At 41.3% G+C, this 25,714-nt stretch overlaps 1 long non-coding RNA gene across 1 annotated transcript in view; it reads left to right on the forward strand.

Moving 5' to 3' along the window:
- Positions 1-25,714, forward strand: part of LOC113618080 (uncharacterized) — a 39,767-nt gene that overhangs the window by 9,287 nt on the left and 4,766 nt on the right. Inside the window, exon 2 of the long non-coding RNA XR_003431879.1 lies at positions 23,977-24,191. This is a non-coding gene — a long non-coding RNA (uncharacterized LOC113618080). The remainder of the gene's footprint in view (positions 1-23,976; positions 24,192-25,714) is intronic.

The following is a 25,714-nucleotide window of genomic DNA, read 5'->3' on the forward strand; positions in this document are numbered from 1 at the left end:
AAAGCAATATCGATATTTGTAGGGAAACGTAAGTGATAACATGATAAAACTGGAAAGAAAAGGTAACGATAACTACAAAATCCAGAATAGTGATTACAGTAGGGAGTGGAATGCATGGGGCTTCAGAAGTGTTGGTAGTATATTTTTTAAGCTGAATGGTGAGTTAATGGGCATTCATTTTATTTAGATCAGACATATATATATGTGAAATATTGCATGATAAAGAAAAAGGGGGAGGAGCTGGGGGAAGGGAAAGAAGAGAAAAGAAGAAAGGAAGAAAAGAAGGGAGGGAAGGAAATAAAAAGGGAAGGACAGAGGGAGGGAAAGAAAGAAACAAAAGAGCATTCCTGTACATGATGTCTTAAGATCTGGGTGGCAGTTCAGATTCTGACACCAAATATCTCTTTGGCTTTGAATGAGTCACTAAACTTTCCAGAGCCTCAATTTTCACACCAGTTAAACAGGTAAAATATACTTTTTCCTGTGTACTTCACAGTGTTATTTTCAGGAAAAAATGAAAATATGTATAGAATAGTACTTCAAAGAAGTAATATTCTAAAATACAAAAGGAAAAGAAAGTTAATACCTCAAATTACCTTGCTTCCTAATACCAGAAACCTAGTGTATCTCGATATTTATATATAATTTTATATTCAATCACTAACTTATATCCTGCCCACTCCTTGCTGAACTAACATATCAGGAGGAAAGCAGACACTTTGCTTATGCCTTTCAAGAAGGTTGGTTTGCTCTTCTGACAAAATTCATGAAGAGTGGCTTAACCAGAGCATTCCTGAGGTCTCAGGCTGCAGAACTTAAGGGCATTTCTCACTTGGGAAGGGCAATGTTGATGTGCTCTCCGGTGGTCAGAGGAGAAAGCATGTGTGATGAAGGGGTTGGCAATTGGCCTCAGTTTCAACAAATACAATAATAATCAATGTAAGATAAGGGCTACTATGCCTTACTATGGGCCAGACTTTGTTCTAACTTCTTCATTTTCATTATCTCATTTAATTCTCATAACAACCCTGAGAGATATGTCACGTTATCTCCATTTTACAGATGGGAATATAGACTCGAGAGTTGAAGTAAATGACTCAAGGTCACCGAGTGAGTGACGAGGGCAGATTTCCTCCTCGGGGCCACCTGTAGCCAAAGCCCACTCTCGACATCTAACCCAAATGTCTGTTGATCTACTGAGTTCTCCTTAGAGATCTTAACATCTCATGGGTATAATCTCTGGGCTAATATGACTTCTCATCACCAGCCAACTTCACAAAGAAATCTGTGATTTTATTAGATATTACTATTTTTTTTAAAATTCCAGCTGTACTGGTAGCACACCAATGGGAGCCTCATGGGGAATACTAAACAGCTTGAATTATTTGTGCTAGGAAGGATCTTCCTGTTGTAGTTGAAGGACCCCTAAGGGAAAAAGAAAAAACAACAGGAAAGATCACCAAATGTCTAATTTACCGACTCAACCCGTATACTTTAGTTTTCTCACTGTCCCTGTTGTTTGCTTGGAATAACCCTCTTCACCTGTTTTGACTGGACCCCCTGGCTGCTTCTTCAGCCTCTGATTTCTGCTATAATGACTGGCTCCTGACCTTCTGCTCTTTTTAATCTTCTATTCTATTAATAAAATTCATTGGTTGATCACTTTATAGATATTCTAGTATTTAACTATCTTTTAATTTCTGAAGTAAAGCATATTTGGGTGCACTGTGGTTTACAAATATGCCATTAGAATCAGTTGTTATATATTTTATTTATAATTTTTAGTTTATATTTTTTAAGAGGCTGTTCTACAGTTTTGAATGATTCTTGGGAAGATTTTGGTCCTGAGGTTATTCTAACCTTGTAAGATGAATTGGGAAAATGCCTTCTTTTCTGATGCTTTGGAATAATGTGAATATCATAGATATTACCTGCACTCTGAATGTTTTTTCTTTTTTTTTAAAAAAATTTAATTTATTTGGCTGTGTCGGGTCTTAGTTGCAGAATATGGGATCTTTTAGTTAAGGCACGTGGGATCTAGTTCCCCGACCAGGGATAGAACCCGGGCCCCCTGCATTGGGAGTGCAGAGTCTTAGCCACTGGACCACTAGGGAAGTCCCCTGAGTGTTTGATAGCATTCTTTTGATTAATCATTCTAGCTTGGAACTTTTTAGAGGGTAGACATTTTTACATACTTTTTACCCTTTCAATCCCACCTCTCACCCCTGGTGCAACCCAGTCTACTAAGGTTTCCTTTTTCTTCTTAAGTCAATTTTTGTAATTTGTGTTTCCTATGTAATCAGACGTTTCTTTCAAGTTTATGGCACCAAAATTTTATGTAGTGTTCTCTTAGAACATTCAGATATCCTTTTGACTGTACTTACAACCCTTTTGTTATTCAAGATGGTATCATTTCATTTTGGCTGCAGTTACCTCCTGACTAGTCCCCCCATATCCACTCTGACCACACCCTCTCTATGTGTATCTGCCCCATCTTTTATCATTCCCTGCTATGTCCATCAGTGGCCCAATGGGACTATTTAAGTAGTAAAACAGGGGTAGTTTCTTTCTAGATGATCTGTTACTAATCCTGGCTGTGAGCTGTGGGAAAGTCTTATGTCTATTCTTGGACACCCAGAGTTGTCATTATGTTACTTACATCTCTAGCTCTCCTCACCTATATATACATACACCTGTCCTTCATGGGTCCTTGCTCTACTCAGCCCAGCTGCATCTATCCTATACATCCTCCCTACCCTGCCTCCATAGCTCATTTCTGTTACTGGGGAAGGGAATTAAGATGTCCTGTACATGTTCTCTTGGATTCCTAGTATTGTGTAAAACAAGTGAGTACCTAATGGTCAAATGAGAGTTCATAGTGCTACAAGCAAACCCTCGACCACGTGGCAGCCTTTTACTAAAGAATCACTAAGGAAACTCCAGTTCAGTTCTACTCAGCCTCACCATGAAGGGAGGTAGAAAATAGACAAAGACAGTGAACACTGAGTCTTCACCTCTTCAGAACTTCCCCCAAATCAGCTAAGCATATCCATCTTTTAGAATTTTAGGTCCCAACCTGACCGCCTCACACATGTACAGCTCTTTCTTTCCCTCTTCACCTCTTTGCTATTTATGTCTCTGTCTGAGACACCTTGATTCTTATGCACAAATCAGCTCTTTCCTGATCTCTAACTGAAGTTCTATTTCTTGCTTACTCCTGGGCAGTATCCTTAACCACTGAGATTAGGAGTTGAACTATTACCAAAAAAATTTTTTAAAAATTTGCCCTTACGGTGCAAACTATCTTTTAAAAATATACAATAGAGTATTTATATTCATAGAAAATATGTGCTTCTTTCAGCAAACAAGGTTATGTATGAAGTCATGAGTTCTGTAAAAGGAAAAGAAGAAAAACAACTAGTTCAAAGAGAGGATTTTCCCCCTTCTTTTTGGTATGCAGTGCCACACACTTGAACAATTCATATTGACTCAATTCAATGATATAGTGTGGTGTAATACACACGCGTGGCCTGGAGTCAGGAGATTTGGGGTCTACTCCCACGATCTGCTATACTAGCTGTGTGACCTCAGGATAAATTGCTTAAAACTGTTATCCAAGTTATTTGTCTATAAATTTAAGATGTTAAACTACATAACCTTTAAAGATCTTTTTAATATAGCAGTCTTGGATCCCACAGAGTACATAAGTACTTACCCTATGTTGGGGCCCTGAGTAGTATGGGAGAAATATAGTCTTTATTCTCAAGAAGCATATCATCTCATGAAAATGTGACTTATTTTAAGTAGTCAGTTATAAGATGACATTTTTCTTTTTTGCTCTTTAGGGTGAATTTGGTTCAAGCCATTTTAGCCCCATTTATAACTAACTTTTCTTCATCTGTTCTGCTGTCTCTCTTTCTAGAAAAAGACACATGATACAATCATGGTCCAAGAAACCAAATCCTGTTATTCAGCACATCTACATGGCTTATTATTTGTTTCTCACTTCTTTTTTCTTCCAAAGTTACAACCTTCAACTGATACAGATTAAAATTTTTCTAATGCTTTTCACAGCTAAGATTATGATGGACTAGACAGAATGACTTTCCCACTACGAGATGACTAGAACCTGGATAAATTTCAAACATAGTTTTAATACATCACTGACATACAAGAAATAAGTGGTATCCCCATGTGCCAAAAATGGAAAATGAGAACAACTAAATTTGGAATGATGAGCAGTTTAAACAAATGGAAAGGCTAGGATTGCCTTGAGGGAAAAATGTCAATACCAGCACTGGGATTAGAAAATTAAGCCTTGGGATTTCTGCAAAGTGGAGAAATAGAGACACAGATGTAGAGAACAAATGTATGGAGAACAACGGGGGAAAGTGGCGGGGGGCGGGGGGGATGGTGGTGGGTTGAATTGGGAGATTGGGATTGACACACGTACACTAATATGTATAAAATGGATAACTAATAACCTGCTGTATAAAAAAACAAATAAAATAAAATTCAAAAAAAGGCATATTTCAAAAAAATAAATTAGAACCTTTATAAATAAAATATAATTATTGAAATTAGTAACTCAGTGGATGAAGTAAACAGCAGAATATATGCAGGTGAAGAGAGAATTAAGTCTGAAGGAAATGCTCAGACTATAATGCATAGAGACAAGGCAGTAAATTTGAAAGAGAGGTCATCTACATGGAAGATATAATGAGAAAATATAACACATCTAATTGGAGTTCCAGAAGGAGAAAACAGAAAAAAAAAAGGCAATATTTGTAGACACAAAGGCTGAGAATTTCCCAAAACTGATGAAAGGACATGAATCCACAGATAGAGTCCAAGACAGAATAGATACATAAAAAGAAAGTCATACCCAGATATATTTTAGTAAAACCAAAGAATATCAAAGACAGAGAAGATCTTAAAAACAGGCAGAGGAAAAAGGTAGATAATTTACAAAGGACAACAAGTAGATATCAGGTTTCTCAATAGCAGCTATGGAATCCACAACACAGGAGAATGATAGCTTCAAAGTTCTGAAGAGAAAATAACCATCAACCTAGATTTGTAGGCTTAGCAAAACTTTTTTCAAGGACAAGGGAAACAAAGACATAGACTGACATAGATTGAATTTACCTCCAAGAAACCTTCCCTAAAGGAACTTTTAAAAGAATGTACTTTAGAAAGAAGAAAAATGATTCTAAAATCAAGTTCAGGATACCCACATGCAAAAGAATGAAGTTGGACCCTTATCTTACACCACATACAAAAATTAACTCAAAATGGATCAAAGACCTAAATGTGAGAGTTAAAACCATAACACCTTTGGAAGAAAACATAGGGGTAAATCTTCATAATCTTGGAGTTGGCAATGGTTTCTTAGATGTGACACCAAGCGCACAAGCAACAAAAGAGAAAATATACTGGACTGCATCAAAATTAAAAATTTTTGTGCATCAAAGGACATTATCAAGAAAGTGAAAAGGCAACCAGAGAGTGGGAGCTATTATTTGCAAATTATATAAATGATGTGTCTAGTATCCAGAATTTATAAAGAACTTGTACAACTCAACAACAAAAAGACAATCAAAAAGTGAGCAAATGAGTTGAATAGATATTTTTCTAAAGAGGATGTACAAATGGCCTACAAGCACATGAAAAGATATTCAGCATCATTGGTCATTAGGGAAATGCAAATCAAAACTGCAATGAGATACCACTTCATGCCCAGTAGAATGGCTATGATTATTTTTTAAATAAAAATAAATATCACAGGGACTCCCCTGGTGGCACAGTGGTTAAGAATCCACCTGCCAATGCAGGAGGCACAGGTTTGATCCCTGGTCCAGGAAGATCCTACATGCTGCGGAGCAACTAAGCCCATGCGCCACAGCTACTGAGCCCTCGAGCCCGCGTGCTGCAACTACTGAGCCCATGCACTGCAACTACTGAAGCCCGCACACTCTAGGACCCACATGCCACAACTACTGAGCCCGCGTGCTGCAACTGCTGAAGTCTGCACGCCTAGAGTCCATGCTCTGCAACAAGAGAAGGCACCGCGATTAGAAGCCCAGGCACCGCGATTAGAAGCCCGTGCACCACAATGAAGAGTAGCCCCTGCTAGCTGCAACTAGAAGAAGCCCGCGTGCAGCAACAAAGACCCAAAGCAGCCAAAAATAAATAAATAAACATCACAGATATAGAAAACAAACTTATGGTTATCAGGGGGAAAGCGGGGAGGGTTAAATTGGGAGATTGGGATTGACATATACACACTACTATATATAAAATAGATAACTAATAAGGACCTACTGTATAGCACAGGAAACTCTACTTAATACTCTGTAATGACCTATATGGGAAAAGAATCTTAAAAAGGGTGGATATATGTATATATAACTGATTCACTTTGTTGTACACCTGAAACTAACACAACGTTGTAAATCAACTAGACTCCAATAAAAATTAAAAAAAAAACAAGTATTGGTGAGGATGTGGATACATTGGAACCCTTGTACATTACTGGTGGAAATTTTAAATGGTGCAGCCACTGTGGAAAAATGTTTGGTAGTTCTTCAAAAAGTTAAACGAAGAATTACCATATGACCCAGCAATTCCACTCCTAGGTATATAACCCCCAAAACTGAAGACAGCTATTCAAACAGATAATTGGACACAAATGTTCATAGCAACATTATTCATAATAGTCAAAAGGTAAAAACAACCCAAATGTCCATCAATGGATGATGGATAAATAGATCTGGTGTATCCATACAATAAAATATTATTCACAAAAAATGAATTAAGTACTGATGCTTGCTGCAATATGGATGAATCTCAAACACATGCTAAGTGAAAGAAGGCAGACACAAAAGGTCACATATTGTATGATTCCATTTGAGATGTCCAGAGTAGGCAAATCATAGACAGCAGGTTACTGGTTGCCAGAGGCTGGGGAGAGGAAGGAATGGAGAGTAACTGCTTAACTGGCATGGATTTTCCTTTTGGGGTAGTGAAAATGTTCTGGAACCAGATAGTGATGACGGTTGCACATCATTGTGAAGGTACTAAATGCCACTGAATTGTGCACCGTGAAATGGTTAAAACTGTGAATTTTATGTGAGTTTTACCGTAATAAAAAAAGTTCACAGATGTAATTAGCAAACGTGGGTAAATCCAGGCATTGTATATTGTGATAAGTGATTATTTGTGTTACTATAAAAATAGTACCCAACACAACATGTGACTTGAGAAAGGGGTAATCAGAGTTAAAGCATTTAAAGTCCTTATGAGACCCTCTGAGAGCCATTGACTTTCAAGTGCTTTTGACTGTAATCCACAGTTAGAAAATTGCCACCCAGTGCACACACATACGTATATGACTGAAACAAAAATTTCATAAAATAATGCTTGCTGTGTTATACGCTGATATTTTCTAATCTAATTAATTTCATTTTTTAAAATGCGTATTGTGTCCCATTTAAGTTGATTTCATGACCCACTGAACGGATTATAACCCACCACTTGAAAAAAGTAGTGTAAAGAGCATGTGGTGACACCCAAGTAAAGATATGGGTAAGAAGAGAAAATAAAGAGAAGAAAGGGTCTTGAGCAGTTCAATATGGACTCTAATAACTGTATCCACAAGCATCTGCAAGTGGTGAATTGGCAGTATTTTTCAAAATCTTTTGAAGATATCACCCTGTTAAAGTATTGGAATCTCCATGGGGCAAAATATTTCTACTAGTGCACTGGGAACCTTTTGAACAGTTGTGTATTTGTGTAGTATTCAGTGAATTGCCAAGATAAAGTTATCTTGAGTTATTCAGTATGGATGTAGCTAATGGAAAGCATTTCATATCCATGCACATTGCCAAATAGTCTACTTCAATTTGAGGAAATCAGGTCTGAGTGGTGGCCTTTTTTTTTTTTTTTTTTTTAAGAAGATGTTGGGGGTAGGAGTTTATTAATTAATTTATTTTTGCTGTGTTGGGTCTTCGTTTCTGTGCAAGGGCTTTCTCTAGTTGTGGCAAGCGGAGGCCACTCTTCATCGTGGTGCGTGGACCTCTCACTGTCGCGGCCTCTCTTGTTGCGGAGCACAGGCTCCAGACGCGTAGGCTCAGTAGTTGTGGCTCATGGGCCCAGTTGCTCCGCGGCATGTGGGATCCTCCCAGACCAGGGCTCGAACCCGTGTCCCCTGCATTGGCAGGCAGATTCTCAACCACTGCGCCACCAGGGAAGCCCCTGAGTGGTGGTCTTACACCTTGTTACCTTGGACAAGTCACTTCATTTCTCCTGGTTTCAGCTCCCTTATCTGTAAACTTTTTCCTAAAACAGAAATCTGTAACTCACTCTAAGTCTACGGAAACCCCTGACTTCACACACTTACACATATACACACAAATGCATTGCATTGAGATGAAGGAAATTTAATGTAAACTCTTAGGAACCACCCATGGCATTGGCAGTAATCTGTTTTAAAATAGAAAATGATGATATATTAAGCATATTTTTTAAACATCTTTATTGGAGTATAATTGCTTTACAATGGTGTGCTAGTTTCTGCTTTATAACAAAGTGAATCAGCTATACATATACACATATCCCCATATCTCCTCCCTCTTGCATCTTCCTCCCACCCTCCCTATGCCACCCCTCTAGGTGGTCACAAAGCACCGAGCTGATCTCCCTGTGCTATGTGGCTGCTTCCCACTAGCTATCTATTTTATGTTTGGTAGTGTATATATATCCATGCCACTCTCTCACTTTGTCACAGCTTACCCTTCCATAACCATTTTTTTTTTAGATTCCATATATATGCATTAGCATACGGTATTTGTTTTTCTCTTTCTGACATGCTTCACTCTGTATGACAGACTCTAGGTCCATCCACCTCACTACAAATAACTCAATTTCGTTTCTTTTTATGGCTGAGTAATATTCCATTGTATATATGTGCCACATCTTCTTTATCCATTTATCTGTCGATGGACACTTAGGTTGCTTCCACGTCCTGGCTATTGTAAATAGAGGTGCAGTGAACATTGTGGTATATGATTCTTTTTGAATAATGGTTTTCTCAGGGTATATGCCCAGAAGTGGGATTGCTGGATCATATGGTAGTTCTATTTTTAGTTTTTTAAGGAAGCTCCATACTGTTCTCCATAGTGGCTGTATCAATTTACATTCCCACCAACAGTGCAAGAGGGCTCCCTTTTCTCCACACCCTCTCCAGCATTTATAGTTTGTAGATTTTTTGATGATGGCCATTCTGACTGGTGTGAGGTGATACCTCATTGTAGTTTTGATTTGCATTTCTCTAACCGTTAGTGATGTTGAGCATTCCTTCATGTGTTTGTTGGCAATCTGTGTATCTCCTTTGGAGAAATGTCTGTTTAGGTCTTCTGCCTATTTTTGGATTGGGTTGTTTGGTTTTTTGACATTGAGCTGCATGAGCTGCTTGTAAATTTGGAGATTAATCCTATGTCAGTTGCTTCATTTGCAAATATTTTCTCCCATTCTGATGGTTGTCTTTTCCTCTTATGTTTTCTTTTGCTGTGCAAAAGCTTTTAAGTTTCATTGGGTCCCATTTGTTTTTTTTTTGTTTTTATTTCCATTTCTCTAGGAGGTGGGTCAAAAAGGATTTTGCTGTGATTTACGTCATAGAGTGTTCTGCCTATGTTTTCCTCTAAGAGTTTTATAGTGTCTGGCCTTACATTTAGGTCTTTAATCCATTTTGAGTTTATTTTTCTGTACGGTGTTAGGGAGTGTTCTAATTTCATTCTTTTACATGCAGCTGTCCAGTTTTCCCAGCACCACTTATTGAAGAGGCTGTCTTTTCTCCATTGTTTATTCTTGCCTCCTTTATCAAAAATAAGGTGACCATATGTGTGTGGGTTTATCTCTGGGCTTTCTATGCTGTTCCATTCATCTATATTTCTGTTTTTGTGGCAGTACCATACTGTCTTGATTACTGGAGCTTTGTAGTATCGTCTGAAGTCAGGGAGCCTGATTCCTCCAGCTTGGTGCTTTGTGATGACCTAGAGGGGTGGGATATATACCCCAATATATCCTTTGGGATAGGGAGGGTGGGAGGGAGGCTCAAGAGAGAGGGGATATGGGGATATATGTATGCATATAGCTGATTCACTTTGTTGTACAGCAAAAACTAACACAACATAGTAGAGCAATTATACTCCAGTAAAGATGTATAAAAAAATTTACAGCATGAGAAAGGAATATTATTTTCTTGGAATATAGGCACCAAGTTCCCATTGACGAGAAAGGGACTGCATTGTCTTGCTGGCTGTGCTCTGTAAAGCTCCTCCTCTGACCTGTTTCCAATGTCTTCTATGAAGACAAGCAGAAATTTTCTCAAGCCTCTCTTAGCCTGACCTTCAGTGACTGCCTGGGGGTTGAGGAGAGGCATGCAAGGATCTGTGTGGGAAGAAAGTAGTGCTGCTATCACAAAGATTACAGTTTATGCTTTCCTTATCTTGCCACCCTTGGTTGCTCTGGCCTTCTGGTTTCCTCCCATTAACAGGAAGCTTAAATAATGTGTTTATAATCAGTTATGCCTCTGAAGTAGATACTTTTGGCACCACTCATATCCCCTTGGCACTCAGTATTCCTGTACTGTACAGGATACTGATTCCTGTACACTGATAGCTTTCTATTGCCAGTACCTGCATCCCTTAGCCTGAGAGCTTCTCTGACCACAGGAGCATGCTGGGTGCCAGGCTGACTGGAAGTGCCAGGGAGTTAACATCCTTGGGAACAGCTCCCATGACAGATGGGAGTTAGTAGCTAAATTCTCCATCTTTCTTATCCTTGGGGTGGGACAATTCTCAGGTGTGCTCTCCACCACCTCCCAGGGTTGCACAATGGAAATGAGCCCCAGTTCCCCATGGTAGTAACATACTTGTGAATGCATCCTCCTCAGGCTACCTTCCCTTCCCTGGCTAACTGTCCCCTCCCCTACCAATGCTTCTGGAGATCATCTTCCAAATAAACTAGCCTCAATCCTAGTCTCAGGGTCTGTTCTGGAGAAACCTATTCTAGGCTAGTTTAATATCAAGCAAACTAATAAAATAATATTAGAATGAACATATTGGGACTTCCCTGGTGACGCAGTGATTAAGAATCTGCCTGCCGGGCTTCCCTGGTGGCGCAGTGATTGAGAGTCCGCCTGCTGATGCAGGGGACACGGGTTCGTGCCCCGGTCCGGGAAGATCCCACATGCCACGGAGCGGCTGGGCCCATGAGCCATGGCCGCTGAGCCTGCGTGTCTGGAGCCTGTGCTCCGCAACGGGAGAGGCCACAGCAGTGAGAGGCCCGCGTACCGCAAAAAAAAAAAAAAAAAAAACAAAGAGTCTGCCTGCCAATTCAGGAGACACGGGTTCAAGCCCTGGTCTGGGAAGACTCCACATGCCACGTAGCAAGTAAGCCCGTGCGCCACAACTACTGAGCCTGCACTCTAGAGCCCGTGAGCCATAACTACTGAAGCCCACGTGCCCTAGAGCCCGTGCTCTGCAGCATGAGAAGCCCACGCACCGCAATGAAAGAGTAGCCCCCGCTTGCCGCAACTAGCGAAAGCCCACGCGCAGCAACGAAGACCCAACACAGCCAAATAAATAAATAATGAACATACTGTTAATAAATCTTCTAACAGTTTAAATGCTTCACTTCACATCCAGCAATCCTAAAGACCTAGAATTCGCTTCGAGTTTACCTGGTGTTATACCTGAAGTATTATTGTTAGAGAATTCTTCTCAGGTAAAGATCGAGTTTAAGGAATAATCCCCAAACTAAGGAAGTCTGTCCCACATATTTGAGTTCAGATGGATAGTTAGCTACCTGCTTTCTCAAAGCAAATTCGTATAATGTATATTATTTCTCAGCATATTAAGATACTTCTGTGTATAATAAAAGACATTCTTAACGTATTGATGTTTTGGTTTTACTCACCTTTGCCCATTTTTGGAAACAAAAATGGAAAGTGAGGATAGCTTTGCTGAAGGAAGAGAGATGGCTGACGCTGGTGTATGTACAGGCATGTGTGTATGTGTGGACCCAGGAGTCCTCAGCATTCTTTGCCCTCCACACATTCTTCCTTCAAAAACATGAACACAATGACAGCTAAAATATTCTGGCAAGTTTAGGTTTATGGATGTGCCATGAGTTAAGTTTGGTAAACAGCTCCACCTAATATTTTTATAGGTCAAGAATCGTAAGAGTATCACAAAATTGAAACAACATCAGGGTCCCATGGCCCAAGATGCTAGCACCAAGATAAATTTTACTTTCCAGCCATTAAAATATTTCTTCTTCAATCCCAATCCCAAATCCAGAGATTCAGGCCTGAAGCTTAGTTCCGTAGCCTGCTTCAAATAATTGTCTTCCAGGTAATTTAATATTAATTTCACTGGTTTTTTTTTTAACAGTGTAATTGCTACCTGATAAGGACTGAACCTTATTCTAATTTCATGTTTAATTGAATTAAATATACTCTATGGTTTATATGAAGAAGAAGAAGAAAAAAACTCCTAGTGCCACAGGTTTGTGTCATGATACTTTCAAAGAAATCCTTGAGTCAACATAGTGCAGTGCAAAGATACCTACTAGTCCAGTCCCAGATTTTCTAATTCCCCATCTCTTTGCTCATCAATTCACAATGAAAGACTTTGTACGCTTTCTGTAACCGGTATCCTTGTAAACATAACACCTTTCTCATCCTCCCTTCCCCACCCATGTTTTCTTTCCAGAGGAAACTGGGGCAGGCGTTAATAAACGTCTATTCTGGTTATTCTTTGATCCTCCCCAGATCCATTCTCTCTTCTCCTCTGCTCTGTTCTTTGTACTGGGACGCTGGCCTCTGTGAACTGTGTCACCCTCTGACCAGTGGGAGGCACCAGCAGTAGACCAGATTGTGGGAGGAGAGAGATGCCAGGGTGTTTATTCCCTCCCACTCACTCACTGCCTCAATGTGGTTCTATGAGTGGCCTCATCACCAGAACTACAGCTGTGGTTGGGTTGGGCAGTCCCCTCTTGACTCCAGCTGTCAACCAGGCTCTGGAAATAGGGTTGACTTCCCCTGCTGTTCAGGCTGGGGATTACAACAGCCCCCTCTGTCCCTAGTCCCTGGGGGAGTCTCAACATCCCTCGCTGGCTCCTCTAACTCTGCCTATATCTCTATAAATAGTTCCTTTATTGAAAAGCCTCTACACAATAAAGTTGGGTATGCTCTCTATTTCTTGCTGAGGCCCTGGCTAACATAGCCTCCGACCTTCAAGTGTTCAGCAGTCCATGACACAGTGACAGATTTAGGGATCACAATCATTTCTCTGAGCCTGGAATCAAGTAAGCACCTGTGCAGACAGAGACATCACATTTCCCTCTGAGCACTCCCAATGCTCAGAGGGAAACGATGTCAGAAATTTAGAAAAAAAAAAGAAGAAAAGTAGACATGTTTGTCTGAAGCACACTGTGCCATTTGATCTAGAAGCTCACAGAAAAATATACTTGCATCTTTTAGGGTCAAGAATGGTATTTTCTGGGAACTGAAACAGAATTGGGGAAAATCTGGTCATTTGTGTAGCTATTGGTATATATATCAATTAGCTATGGCCCCCCAAATTCTGTGTGACAAACCACCCCAAAGCTCAGTACCTTAGAATAATAATCATTTAATCTCACAAAGCTGCAGGTCAGCTGGGCAGTGGCTCTTCACCCTGCTTAGATGGATGACTAATTAAGACGTGCTCTTCTTATGGTGAAGACAGAGGTACAAGAGGCAAGCCCAACCACTAAAGCACATTTCAAGTCCCTGTTGATGTCACATCTGCCAAAGCAAGTCACATGGCCAAGCCCAAGGTCAAGGGGTGAAAGGGAGAAGGTGTAAATATTTTTGACAATAATCTACCACAGCAGGTAAACTACAGGAAAGTCACTCAAAGGCAGGCTACACTTTGTTCAGTTAAAGGGAGGAGAATTTTGGTTTCAGTTTTCCTCTCATTCATCACAGGTGAACTAGAGTGACTTTTTAAAATAGGCTAAATTTCTTGGCATCTAGAAAGTTTCTTATTAACAGAGATGATATTGCCCTAGAAACAGAGGCATTTGGAGTTTCAGATATTAAGCAAATGTTATTGTTATGGAGGTTTCATTATCTGTTCATGACTAAACTGGGATTGCCAGACTTGAGACCTGAATCTAGCCTTGTCCTTTTTTTTTTTTTTCTTGCAACGTTCAGATCCCAAAAGAATTACTCTCATTCTGAATCCTGGGCTGAGAATCAGCACATCTCACTGCATATCCGTTTGTGATTCCACAATCTGGATAGCCAAAAAGAGGTAAAAGGATCCAAAATGAATACTTTCTTATCTACACAGGCTTTCCTTAATTAGTGACTAATTTGCACTTTAACTGAGGTTTATTCAATTTGGAAGGGGTTAAAGTTGAAGATTCTAACAGCTCTCACCAGTTTAGTATCTACTAATCTTTCTTAGCCCAAGGAGAGGGGAAAAAGTGCTTCCCTTGCATAGGATTGAAAGGAGCAAAAAGTCCTTAGTTATCTTGGTCATCTTTGGGAAGGAAAGAATTGTTTAAAATGGTGAGCCCAGCAAAGAAAACAGCTAGAAGATCTTCAAGAAATCTCCATTATGCTCCCAGCACAGTGTGTGAAGCCAATGAGTGTTTATAAATGACAAGTTAATTTCAAAAGAAACATTAGCTTGGGATTCTAGCTGTCGAGGGACAGTATAGAAATTCAGAGTAGAGAGATACCAATATAGTTTGCAGTCATGACAAACCATGTAGATCAGATGATACTGGGACTGGACTTGAATAAGTTGGTTTGAATAAAGAAAAAGGAAAATGCACTGGGAGACAATATGAGTAGAGTTTGGAGTTATGAATAAACATGATACATGGGGTAGTCTGTAGGGGGTAGTGAGGAGACCATCTTGATCAAAATGGGGAAGCAGTCATGAATTAAGTGGGTTAGAGATTGTACTGCCAGATCGTGAGGGTCTTAATAGGTGAAGGCATTTCGATGTTATGTGGTGGATATTAGAAGCTGTTGGATTTCTTGGTGGGGAGATTATTTAGTGCAAACATCTCCAGTTGTCACAACAGGCTGGTTTTCCTTATGATGCTAGGACAGATTTTGACTTGATAGTAATGATTGTGGTGGATGAAAAAGGAAATGATTCACATGTATTTTAACTTCTTTACAAATTTGTTTTTAGCCTGAATCATAGGAAGAGTCTCTAGCCTTTTCCCATGGTTTTTGTTGGCAGCAGCTGTATGTTCCCATGGGAACACACATACTTACCTATCCAAACCTTCCTCTTTTATTTATGCCCTCGGCTTCTGTTCACTTGGATGTTTTCATCTTTTCTATGGAGCATATTCACATATAAGCTTAGAGCACAGCCCATTTTTCTTTTGCAACTGAGGATTCATTCTGAATATTTTCAAATGTATAAAACTCCAGGTAGGGCTTCTCTGGTGGCGCAGTGGTTGGGGGTTCGCCTGCCGATGTGGGGGATGCGGGTTCGTGTCCCGGTCTGGGAGGATCCCACGTGCCGCGGAGCGGCTGGGCCCGTGAGCCATGGCCGCTGAGCCTGCGCGTCCGGAGCCTGTGCTCCGCAACGGGAGAGGCCACAGCAGTGGGAGGCCCGCGTACCGCAAAAAAAAAAAAAAAAAACTCCAGGTAAAACTCCAAACCAAATATGATGGGAGGAGGCATTTGGATAGACCATGGAATGATAACATCACTTTGAACACCATCTGTGGTAAACATTTTAGCTTTCTTCAGTGACCAGATAAAGGAAAGATGGCTCAGAGTGCTTCTTCGGTGGCTAATTCTGGAAAGCCTTTGCTAAATTTTAATCCAAAATAGGAAGACTCTCCCTCCCTCGTGTTCAAGAAGCTTTCAGTGCTGGGGGTGACATTGCCCTTTTCATCTCCTGGAGAGAAGTTCTCCTCTGACCATAACAGCAAATCAGCAAACACTCACTGAACTCTTTACTCATAGAGGACACACTAATTTCTATGTTACTTTGTTCCTTGCCAAATTCCAATGGCTTGAAATCCAAAATAGATGAAGTTAAATAAGAGCAGTTGTATGTTTTCAAGAAATTCTTGAGTTTGGTTACTGGACGTTTTCTAAGATATTGCTTTCCTTAGTTTATACCAAAAACATCTATTGAGCTAGCTTCTAGACTAAGTGCTGGTGATTCAGACATGAATAACACTTCCTCTGGAGTGTTTCAGGTAAGACAAGTACATAATAAGCTATAATTAAATTTAATAAGTCCTTCAACAGAAGTGCACAAGTTCTGTGGGAATGCTGAAGAGAACAATTCCGTGGTTCCAGGGTGGCCTTCACAGAGCAGAAGGCATTTGGGCAAGTCTCAAAGGGTGAGCAGGGCCTCCCTAAGTGGAGTAAGAGCACTTCAGGCAGAGAAGAGAATGAATAAAAGCACCAGTACATCAAACTGCAGTGCTGGCTGTTATTTCTTTTCATTCCAGATGACACAAGTCAGGAATCCAGGGAGAGACAAATGTCTGGGAGGCTGCCCTCCTCAAGGATGGTCTTCTCAGCTCAGCCCTGCTGCAAGCAGAAATTTCACGGCTGCAGAATCAGGCTGGTTAAATCATAAGGGTAGGACTTCCTGGGGAGCAAAATATTTGCAAACACTTTCATGGAAATGGGACAATGGACTCAAAATTACTGCAGGTTTTCCAGACTGTCCAGAAACATGATTTCTGGAGGAGGAGCCATACTCTTCTAGAAGGAATCTAAGGGAAATGCCACAAGGTTTTAAGAACCTCAGGTGGTCCCAGCCTCCTTCCATGGTCCCAGGAATGCTTCCTTGTGGTTTTCCTGACCATGTATTCTTCACTTTACTAAGCTATGAGTTCACTCCCTGTATTGTTTTCCTAGGGCTACCATAACAAGTTACCACAGGCGTGGCTGAAAACAACAGAAATTTATTCTCTCACAGTTCAGGACGCCAGAGGTCTGAAAATCAAGGTGTCAGCAGGATTGGTTCCTTCTGAAGACACTGAGGGAGAATTTGTTCCATGCCTCTCCCCTAGCTTCTGGTAATTACCAGCAATCCTTGGCCCTTATAGATGCAGCACTCCAGCCTCTGCCTCCATCTTCAAAATGCCTCCTTCCCTGTGTCTCTGTGTGTCTTAAAGCTCCCTCTCCCCTCTCTTTATATGGATACTAGTCATTAGTTTTGGGGCCCATCCTAAATCCTGGATGATCTCATCCCAATATTCTTAATTACATCTGCAAAGATCCTATTTTCAAGCAAGGTCATATTCACAGGTTCCAGGAATTAGAACTTGGACATACCTTTTGGGGGAGCAGTATTCAACTCACTATGTCCCCCCTTTCGTTGCCCACATCCGGTGGCTTCTGAGCACTTGTAGCTGGGTCATTAGACCTTGTCCAGAAACTGGATACTGGGATGGAAAGACACAGTACCGTAGCTCCCATTGGCGAGGAGTAAAACAAAGGTCCAGATTATCCAGAGTTTTCTTACTAGAATCTTTGACCAGAGGCACATCAAAGATGTGAGCTCTACCTGCAAAAGGTCCAGAGTAAAAATTTTTTCTAGAGAAAGGTGGGGCTACTTAAAACACACCTTTTTTGCTTTTTACAGTCTGTGGTTGTCATATGTTCATCCTTTTGTGAATGGGAACAGATTATTTACAACACTAACAGTTAAATGGAATGTTGGGTTCTGATCCCTTAGCTAATAGGTAGCTGCAGGGTCCACCAGAGCCAAGAGGCTCAGCGAGGAGGACTAGTTCACAACATTTACTGAGGGTAGAAGGGTTAGCCAATTGCTTCCTGAAAAATCCCACATCAGTTTTTGTAGAGCAACAAAATTTCAAACTTTCAGAATGGATTGAGTAAAGCTACTTCTACCTTACTTTCCCACAAATCACTTTTCTCTCTTTGCTTATAGCATATTCCCAAGAATCTTAGAATTCAGGATGACTTTGCCAAGAAAATTTTATTTCTTAGCTAATTACTATATAATGTCTTCCTGGAGTAAAATTACAGGTTGGGGGTCATAAATAAAGCCTGCTCAACCTTGGTCAAATCTAATTTCCCCTACTCCATGCCTGCATGCAACAGCTGAATATGGCTGGAGAAAGACCCAACCTTGCTGACTGCTCTCACTTTAAATTATGATCACTAAGCTCAAGTGGGCCTTTGGTGCTACTTGGCCATCTCTCTCCATTTCTCTCATCTATTCCCAATCCTGAATGACTGTTCCATAACTTCTCTCTTCTCAATCCTCCAACAACTCTTCCTCCTCAATTCTCAAATATCAGCTAACTTCCTTGCTTCTGTGAAAAATATTGCAGTTCAGAAGAGAATTTCTACACACTCCCCCACTCTCTACATGGCCATAGCTTCTGCCTTCTCTCTTTTACCCTCGATGAACGTGTGCTCTTAAGGAAGCCCCTCCAGTTGTGCACTGATCCCATGTTCCCTCTCATTTACTAAGGATATCTGTACTTTTCCCACTTTTTCCTGCCTCATCAGTTTTTCCCTCTTGACTGGATCAGTCCCATCAACATGCAAATGTGCTGCAACATTTCCCATTTTACACACACACACACACACACACACACACACACACACACACACACACACTCTCTCTCTCTCTCTTTCTCTCTCTTACACCCCTCTCTTTTGAGCCCCACATCTCCCTCCAGCCACTGTTCAGTTTCTCCACAACAAAACTGTTTGAAAAAGTTACTCTCTTCCTCCTGCTAGGAGCACTTTTTAAACTTGCCTTCCACGACTCCACTCTCTTTTTCACCAGCCTCTCCAAAGTCTCCTTTCCTGGTTTCTTCTCATTTCCTTGACCTCTAAATGTTGGAATGCTATAGAACTTTGGACACCTTTTCTCTCTAACCTCACTCGCTTTTGGGGTGATGCTAGATCATTTCATGCTGTGGCCACCCCACCTGTATCCCTTCAAGACTTGCCTGTACACACAGAAGGCTGCTTGCTGGCAACCTTTCTTCTGAGTCTCCCTGGGTTAGGGGAGGGGTTAATGGCCCCCCGGGCGAGGGGCTCTCCTGTGAGGAAGCTGGAAGTGCTGGAGAGTTAATGCCCCCAGAGCAGCCCTCAACCAAAGATGGACGGTAGTTTGGTGAATAATTAACCTAGCTTTCCAATCCCTCAGTTAGGATACCTGTTACGGAGCCCAAGCTCGCTCTGCTCACTGCACAACAGGCCAATAAATTGGGAGACGAGTTGTTGGGGCAAGGAATAACGACTTGAGTCAGAAAGCCCGCAGACCAAGAAGATGGCAGATTAGTGTCTCAAAAATACCATCTTCTCTCAGTCCGACTTCGGGCTCCTTTTATACAGAGGAAGGGGGCGGGGCCCACCGAGATGCCAACCAATGGCTGAGCGGGACTGCTAACGGTCACTTGCTAACAGTTGCTCACTAACGGTCGCTCGTTTGGGAGAGGGGCCCACTGCGATGCCGACCAATGGCTGAGCGGGACTGCTAACGTCGCTCGCTCGCTAACAGCCGCGAACCTGCCCCGCCCCTATTACATTCCTCGGAAGCCTCTTCTATATTCTCTCCCAGAATTCCACAATGGGACAAATTTCAGTTGCCGACAGAGATGACTTCTTTCGTAATGTACATTTTATTGATTCTCTTCCTTTTCCTGTCTCACTTTTGTTCTCTACTGGTAATTCTTGAACTCTCCCTACAGATAAACTACTTGCGCTCAAATTCTTGTCAGGGTCTGCTTCTAGACAAGTAGACAAACTAAGACAAGGACTGTCTATATGCCCGTGACCACCACACTTACATCTCCGGTCCAAACATCTCCCAGCTTCCAGAATCACTGTTCAATAGCCTTCCCTCACAGCTGTGTGTGGGTGTCTAATAGCCGTGTCACACTTCATGTGTCCCTAAGTGAGCTCCTGGTTTCCCCTCCAAACCTGCACTTCTCAAGCTGAGGTCAGTTTGATGCCACTCCTTTCACATGCACGTATAACCCAACAACGACGTCTGCTGGCTCCATCTTCAACGTAGGTGCAAATCTTACCTCTCCTCTACCTGTTGGCCCTCACCCAGGCTACCTTGCCTCAATTATTGAGATAATTTCTCAACTGTTTTTTCTCTTGGTCTCTTGCCCCATTAAAGTTTCTTTTCCTCACAGCAGCCACAAGGATCCTCTTAAACCATAGTCAGATCATGTCACTCCTCTGCTCAAAACTTGCCAATGACTTCATCTCAGAGCAAAAGCCAAAGCCCATCGTATGGCATATAAAGCCCTATATGGTCTGCTGCCTGTCTTTCCCTCTGACCTCATCTCCTACCACTCCCATGCTGTTTCTGTTGTAGGATCATTCGTTGCCTGTGCCCCTAAACATGCTCTTCCTAGGGCCTTTGCACTTTTTCTCCTGCAACCTGGAACATTTTTATTCCAAATATCTGCATGGTTTGCTTCTTAACTTCTTTAAAGTCTCTACTGAAATATCACCTTATTTAGAAGGGTCTTCTCTGTGTGGTATGAGGTGCATGTTCTCTGATCACGACCTTGCTCAGCTCTGCTTTCTCCTGCATGCTGCTTTTCTCAGACTCCTATGTTAGCTGGCTTCTGGTCAGATTCAGTCAACTCACAAGCTTGGAGAGTTGGAGGAGGGAAGAGGGAGGGATATTTTCTCCTGTCTCAGCCTGCATCTCCAGGCAGCAGCGTGTCTCTCCTATGGCTCCAGTTCCCTTTGAACTAGCTTCTAACTTCTTCCAGGGCACTCCAGCCTCCAGGATCTGATAGCACAGTATTTTTTGTCCCTCCATCATAGGAATGGTAGTGGCTTCCATCTGTTGCTGATTTCTGGGTTCCTTTACTCTTACTTATTTGGCCTCTCAGGTCTTCCAATATCCATGTAACCAATTCTTTGTATTAAATTTCTCTCTTTTAAAATACTCAGAACTATTTCTATTTTATCCATTGAATCCTGATTGACAGCTTGTATCAGTTTCAGTCCCCAAAGGAAATTTGTAATTTGAGGAGAGTTTAATAAAAAGGACTATTTACATGGGTGAGACTATTTACATAGGTGGGAAGAGGGAAGCGGGGGGACAATATGGGGTAGGAGAAAAAAGGGTCATTATGGGATTATATGAAATCATCTGTGTGAAGCTTTTGAAAAGTATGAAGCACTGTAGGGACTTCCCTGGTGGTCCACTGGCTGGGACTCCACACTCGCAATGCAGGGGGCCCGCGTTCGATCCCTGGTCAGGAATTAGATCCCACATGCCACAACTAAAGATCCCGTGTGCTGTAACAAGACCCGACGCAGCTAAATAAATAAATAAATATTTTTAAAAAGAAAATTATGAAGCACTATAGAATTGTAAAAATCTTTCATTCAAAAAAAAGTAAATAAATACAAATATATAAATACTGGACTGTAATAAGAAATCATATGTTCTGGAGATTTAATTAATATATTCTGAAAAAAAGTTTTGAGTCTAGCATGTTGGGAAGTTAACAGAGACTAACACTGGTGAGTTTATGGCTCGTGGGTCATTTTTGTTAAGAAAACTACAGCGTATGTCTTTTCTATGGTGTTTTGTTGTTGCTATACTCTGCTGCTAGAGGGGTTTCCATGATTTGATGTTTTGGGCCTTAGTCTGACATCTGTATGCCAATTTATGTATGCCAATATGCAATGTATGCATTTAATTTTTCACTTAACAAGAATTTTTATATTGTGATAGGCTAGAATGGAGAAAATTAATCTAACAAGATGGAATTTAACAGACATCCTTTACTCAGATCTAGAACAACAAACAGCTGTCCAAGATCTGGGTGGGGGAGAGATGATTTAACAGTATCACATGGAAAAAAAAAAAAGGCTCAGGGGTTTCTGTTGGCTAGAAGCTGAAAATGAGTCAATGGCAAGTTGTGGCTTCTTAACAAAACATAGCAAAACAAAACCCTAAAGAAATCTTAGCTTGGAAAAACAGAATTGTAGTATCTAGGCCAAGGTGAAGAAACGTTTCTGTTTCTCCTTCACTAATCAGCCCATACCTGGGGAACTGAGTACTGCTTCAGGCATTGCATCATAGAGGAACAGCATCAAGCCACAGGGGTCCAGAAGAAGGGGATGGGAAGGTACAAGGCTCAGACCATCCACCTGAAGCGTGTCCGCAGGAATGCCGAATATAGTGATGGGTATATCTGCGCTGGGCAGGGAGGTTCAAGGAAGGAGTGTGTAAGAGATAAATTACTTACTCTGTGCCACTCCCTTCTATAGAAAAATGTTAGAAAGGGAACTTAATATTGAGTGTCTACTCTGTGCCAGGAAGTGATAACCACTTTACATGTGCTGTCACATTACTTCCCTGCACCAACTCTCTAAGACAATTATCGATATGTTTTCAACACCTTAGCAGCATTCTAATAACTCTCTTCCATTTGAAGATCAAGTATATGCTTGCTAATATAAGCATAGTCTTTTGATATTGGGCTCCAGTATTCAACATGAAGGTTAAGCAATCAACTTCAGAAGAAGTCCCTTTGCTCCCAGGATCTGACACAGTGGTGTACCATTCACTTGCTGTACTCAGACCAGGAGCAGACTGGGGCAGGGCTGGAGATGGACTTCAAGGAAAGAGGGATTTATTGGAGAATGCCAAATCCAGAAGCAGTGCCTGAGTAAGAGGCACCCGCCTCCTTCCACCTCAGCTGTTGCTGGCTGGTGGACAGAGACCGATCTTTAGGGCTCTCTCTGTTTGCCAGGTCGTTCCCATCCGAGTGGTGGTACAGCCAGTCACCCCCCACCCCACCCCCCCTTCACTGCTCTGCTTCGGCAATTACCTGCCCACTGGCTCCTTAGCAGATTCTTACTCCCACTTGCTCTGTCTTGAGACTCGGTTTAAAAACAACTTGAAAATCATATTCAGGAAATTCTTTGAAAAATACTAGGGAAAGTATTTGAATTTCAATCAATCACTCCTGTGCCTCCATACGAAGTATAAATCCTGCTCCATGCTGTCCAGGACTCTCCAGGTACAAGTCAAACATGTTTTTTTCAGGCTTAGTTTTCCATGACATCCCTACGTGGATGTAATGTACTGTTTGCCGTTACAGTCCTTGTTTCATCTAAATTGAATTTCTCATCCCTAGTAACACACTACTGTGCCTTTTCCTGTCGTTCTACTTGGAAAGACTTCTTTTTATATATCTTTCAAAATCATACTCAGCATTTCGAGTCCTTTTAAATATCATCTGCTTCATGAAAGCTTCTTTGACCAGCACCCCCCATATCATGGGTGAGGTTTTCCCTTCATTGAGCTCCAGACTTCATGGCTAAGACCTTTGTATGGCCCTTATGTCACTACTTCTCAACTTCTAAGACCGGTTCACATATTATGGTATGCAGATTTAATATATTTTGTTACCTGTGTTTATAAAAACAGAATGCTTAGCGGTTTCACTTGCATAATGGCTCATTGTAGCCCATGTCCTAAATGGAAAAAACAACTCAAAGAACTAGAAGGTAGCAACACAATTTTGCACTTCAACACTTTTGCAACTGGTCGTTTGAACCATTTATAATTGATAATGTACAATGAGGGAACCGCTCTATTTTTCTTTTACCTTTGCCTTCAAAAACACTGTTGGCTCTCCCTTCGCTCTTCCTTGGAGATACCATGGGCAGACCCAATGGCTCCCCGTTCACTTTCTATTCACTGTTGGGTATTAAATAGTCTGATTTTTCAGGTATTAAAAGGTACTCTCCAGCCAGAAAATTCAAATTGTCATCCATTTCAAAGTGTTTCCCCTCCCTCAGCTTAGAACTGATTTTGGGTTTGAGGATTTACCAGTGGGAAAAGATATGTGGTCTGTTCTTTCACTCCCCTTGCTCTTTGCTTTCTCCTCTCCCAGCTTGTCCTGGCAAGGGCACCTGGAGCCACTCCTAATAAACTCCTGGAATATCTCCTCAAAGTTTGGGAAAAAAGGATGCCTACAGTAAATGAGGTGGAGATGATGGAAATTCCTTGGCAGAGGAAGGGGTCAAAGGCACAGAGAGGCGGGCCTATTAGAACTGACTTATTTGTGCAACACCAGAGAATCACCAGATGACTATGTTTCTCAGGAAGGTGAGTGAACACTCTCTTCACTAAAGAAGTGATGCTTTATGAGGGAGACACTAGGATCTTAACAAACTCAGTGTTTTCTGTCCTCTGTAGGCCATGGTTGTAGGCCAAGTAGGAAATACTGCTGGGAAAACTGGGCTCCCTGGTGTCAGGGGGGATGATAGAACTCTGGAGTAGAAGAAGCAAGTTGAGAGCATATAATTGTCAGAGCGAAGGTAGGATTGGTGGAATTAATTTGCTGTGTTAATTGATACAATAAGTCTAAAGGAAGACAGGTTGGTGCGATTATCCTAATGGATAACAAAGTCAGAGTGATGATCAAGGGAACTTGAACCACAGGAATCTGTGCCAAAGACTAACAAACCATGTTATCCTAGGAACAAGCTATAAAAGCAGGCAATTGCTTCATTTATATATCCAAGAAAGATCTTGAGTCAGTCAGTACCACAATGGAAAATCATGGTCTCTTGTCTAGTTTCAAGAGTTGAGGCAGTTTTCAGACTCAGAATCCATTGATTGAAGAGCCATGTCCCCTTGAAGAAAGTCCCTGAAACACCATAGCAAGTAGTTATCATAGCTATGAGCAATCCTTCCTCAAAAGGGCCTGCAGACATTTACCAGATTAACTACACACTGGGGAAAGTGAATATTCAGGTATTTTGAAGGCTGTGGATAAGTCAACATGAATACCAAGCAACCCAAAATAGCATCGGCCTCCTTTTTAGAGTGGGGATGATTAGAGAACAATTGATATATGGAGTCCTACCCCAAGTCAGGGGGCTGTGGTATATTTAGCAACTGGAAGAATCCTCACATTGGTTCTCTGTGGAGTGAATCTTTATAGTAGGAAAGGCTAAGTGGAAACCCCTAAAAGTCCTCCCTGATCCCCATCCCTGGGCAAAGATAGTAAATTGAAAGGACATCCTGCAGTGATTCATGTCACCCTCAACCACTTCAAGGATGCAGGAGTGATGCTCTCCATAGTACCCCATTCAGTGCACCAGTTTGATCATCACTTAAAGTATATAGATCATGGATGATAATGATGGACCTTGATTGCCTGGACATTCTGGTCACTGGTCCACTATATTGATGACACCATGCCAGTTGGACCCGGTAACAAAAAGTGGCAAGAGCTTTGAATGCCTAATTAAGAAATGTGCACCTCAGGTGATAGGAAATAAACCCTACAAAGATTCAGGAACCTGACAGTTCTGTGAAACTTTTAGAGGTACAATGGTCTAGACCAGTGGTTGGCAAACTATGGCCTGTGGGCCAAATCTGTCTATTTTGTACAGTCCACAAGCTAAGACTGGTTTTACATTTTTAAATGGTTTTTAAAAATCAAAAGAAGAATATTTTGTGATGTGAAAAATATTTGAAATTAAGGGTTAGTATATGTCAATGAAGTTCTATTGCAACACAGTCACACTCTTTCACTTATGTATTATCTATGGATACATTTGAGTTTCAACAGCAGAGTTGAAAAGTTGCAACAGAGACCATATGTGGAACTCTCATCACTT

This window comes from Aethalodelphis obliquidens, unplaced genomic scaffold, assembly GCF_003676395.1.
Source record: "Aethalodelphis obliquidens isolate GAN/ISIS:26980383/991018 unplaced genomic scaffold, ASM367639v1 scaffold5, whole genome shotgun sequence".
In the NCBI taxonomy this organism is placed as follows: Eukaryota; Metazoa; Chordata; class Mammalia; order Artiodactyla; family Delphinidae; genus Aethalodelphis; species Aethalodelphis obliquidens.